Raw genomic sequence first — 3,862 nt, forward strand, 5'->3', positions numbered from 1 at the left:
TAATGTATAGTATGGAAATGACTGTATGATAACATCATATATTATATATATGTTTTATTCAAAAATAGTTTTCCTTGGTGTCACACACCTTCTTACGAAGACAATTCTTTAAGGGGGTTTTAATAACCTGCGAATACCTTAATAGTAATCCCAACACCTAGGCTTGGATTACGGTATTGCATTTCAATTCCAATTGGAAGAGTTTGGACATTCACCGGAGCCACCGCATACGATGATCAGTCGTACTACGGATATAGTAACCTTTTCTACTAGTAGAAGGACGAAACCGTCATCCCTCGGGTATCACCCTTGCCACATTCGGGCTACGTGTCCCATTTTCGGGTATACACATACTTCACAAGTTCCTGAGTACACTGAGTACCTTCGCCTGCGGTACCTTTGGTAGCCCATCTAGCACACATAGTACCAGAGTCTACCTCTCCCTTTTCCTTTAAAAGAATTCTATCAATCTTGAGAACTCGAACCATATCGAAGTTCCTCAAACATTTTGCTTGTTGATAGAAATATCTTATCTTTTTTTTAAGATATAAGTGTATATATATGCATATACGTACTTCCGAGAATTTCGGAGGAAGTACTAAGGGTGTGAGTTGACCGTTGCCAACAGATAATTATTAAGGGGGAAAAAGTTTCTTCTCGAAACTATATTCAATATATTAATAAGTCGGGAAAATATTCACCGACGATCTGAAATTATTCGAATGATATTCTGTAATCAGCAGTATAATTTAAATTAGGATCTATGATTTTTAAATCAATAATAAACCCTTTTAAGAATAATAACTCATTAAATAATAGTCAATAAATAATTAAACCTCAAATGAGTTTACTCTCTAGAAGGTTTATTTAAAATAATATTGCTCAACTAGTTTGTGTCTACGTAATTAATAATCTATAATGATTAATCGGGTTTGAAATAAATAAACGTTGGAGTATACTACTCCCATAATGAAGGAATAAGTATATAGTACTTATTATCTGAACAATAAAATATAGTTGAGGGAATATGATCGTTGGGAAATCGATTTAATAAAAGTTCAAAGTGTTTTAATGTTTCGTAAGTGGACGATGAGTCCCTTTAAAACACACTACTATGGACTTATAACCGTCCTATAATATCTCTGGAATGATTCCCGGGTTTTGTCTTAAATCCTGACTGATTCTCGGTCGTATATAATACGTCACGCTTAAAGCGAAATAACATTTCACTATATATACTTATCGTACAACATCGCTACATTATGTGAAATTCAACAACTATGTATCATGGCAAACATGGTATTTATGCGATGATAGTAAAACAATCTTTTCACAACACACAGTAAAACTGGAGTTGGATTTGTAAACTTTCCTGGGTATCTCGAGGTGGAGGATGCTCTGGGTGCCGCTCGGAAATCTCTAACCATAACACATTTCATTTCGTTAGGTTCCGTTCTAATTTACGGTAACTCGCACTCATGCGCTACTCATTATGCACCCTCTCAACTCATACCACCCTTAACATTTCTTTTAAGTCATAATCACATTATGGTTACTTCATTTTCCTAAGTATCTTGGGTTCATTCTCATTATCGTTGTCGGCTCCGCTTATGGATTCTCTTGGCTTCTACTCGAGCGGTCCCGACTCCGACATTTTTATAAAATTGAGAAATCATTATTTTCACTTAAAATTTTTATGGAAGTTTGGAAACTCAATATGTTACTATCTATAAAAATTTCATGATTTATGAATACTTTTAAGTCTATCCTATATATTTTCAAATTTCATAATTCGTAGCAGTTTTTGTCGCTTAAATCACTTTTACTAAAACGACCATAACTTTTGATCCGTAAATCGGAATCAAGCGATTCAAGTGCCTAAACGATCCTTATAACATTTTATATCCTAAAAAAGGTTATTTTTCAAGAATATACAGTTTACAACTTCGGGACTTTCTGCAGAAACTTAAAGTTACGGTTTGTTGGTTTTAACGAAGTTACGTTTACGATCGGGGTTTCGTTTACGCCCTAACTATCAACACAACCACCAACAATCATCATATCATCATCAACACATAAAATCCTCTCAAGAAAATCACGTTCTTGAGACAACAACAACCAATCTTAAATCTACTTAACTTAATCATCAAGATTTCATCAATACTACTTAGTAAGCTAGGTTTACTACCACATACTAAATGGATCTTAAAAATGAACCTTAAATAAAGTTGGGCCAAAGATTTTTACCTTTATTGAAAGCTTGATATGTGTTCTTGAGGATTGTGGAGGCTTGGAAGTGCTTGGTATGATTTTTAGAACCTAAAACCACCATTGAAATCAAGAAACCAAAGAGAGGTTAGTATTCATACTATTCACTAGTGAGTTTCTTGAATTTATTCCACCCATCAAACCTTGATAAAAAGAGATGAAATAATTTTCTTACCTTAGTTTAGTTTCTAGGAGGCTTGGGAATTAATTGGGTGATTTTACAAGAGCTTCAACTTGGAGTTTTGAATTCCAATTCTTCATTTTTCTTCCTTGGGGCCGAATGGAAAAAATAGGGATGGGGGGGTATTTATACTACTTGGTTGCTTCTCTTGGATGCTTTGGATAGGTTGCTTCTTGGAAGGTGACTTCATATCTTGCAACTTGATTTTATTCTTCCTAGTATAGCATTCTAGGTTTATTCCTTGTTGCCAAATCCATGGACATATCTTTGTAGCTTGCTAGCTTACAAGCTAAACTACAATGTTAGCTTCCTTAACTCACTATTTGTTAGCTAGCTTGGTCATCCTATGGTTAGCTCACTATTTGATGAAGTAACCATGGTTAATTCCTTATCATGGTTTAGTTAGTGCGTTACGTTTATTTAATCATTTACGCGTTCGCTCGGTTACTTAAACGTTCTCCGTAATACTTACTCGTAAATGGTTCACGATGTAACTCCTTTCGTATTTATTCCTTATATTTTTATTTATCCTACTTGAATATAAATCCGTGGGATTTTAATCTCGTAATTATATTGTGATTCTTGTAATCCTCGATAAATCGTAAATACGGTCGTTTTTCAAAGTTCGTTTTCTTCGAAAACTAATAGGGTTTACATACACTCATTTGGTACGTATAGTCGTAATATCTATTCCGAAACTCATTTTCTCATGCACTACATAGTGTGGGCTCAAAAGTTTTTCCCGGCTATCAGGGTTACTATTCATTAAACGTTTTACAAGGTCTCAAAAATTCGAGTTATTATAGTATTCCCCTCTAACAAGGATTTCGTCCCGGAATCAATTAGAAAATAAGTAGGGATATCTATTCCTCATTGCGTCTTCCAGTTCCCAAGTTGATTCCTCTATATTTTGATTTCTCCATAAGATCCTAACTAGCTTCATAGTTTTGTTCCTCAGCACTTGTTCTTTCTGGTCCATTATCCTTACTAGCTGCTCGATGTAGGTCATGTCTGGTTCTAAATCTACCTGCTCGTACTCTATTACATGTCGTGCATCGGCATGGTTCTTTCTCAATATGGACACGTGGAACACGTTGTGTACTTGTTGCAAATTAGGAGGCAAGGCGAGCTCGTAAGCTAGAGGTCCTATTCTCCTCAAAATTTCAAAGGGTCCTATGAATATGGGACTCAACTTCCCTTTCTTTCCAAATCTCATCACTCATTTCCACGGAGATACCTTCAATAGCACCGAATCTCCCACTTCATATTCCCTATCCTTCCTGGTCTGGTCGGCGTACTTCTTTTGTCTGTCCTGGGCTACTACCAGTCTTTTCCTGATGAGTCCTACCATTTCTCTGGTCTGCTGGACTAACTTAATATCTTGTGTTCTCCAACTTCATCCCAACACAGGGG

The sequence above is a fragment of the Apium graveolens genome, chromosome 11 (genome assembly GCF_009905375.1).
Source record: "Apium graveolens cultivar Ventura chromosome 11, ASM990537v1, whole genome shotgun sequence".
In the NCBI taxonomy this organism is placed as follows: Eukaryota; Viridiplantae; Streptophyta; class Magnoliopsida; order Apiales; family Apiaceae; genus Apium; species Apium graveolens.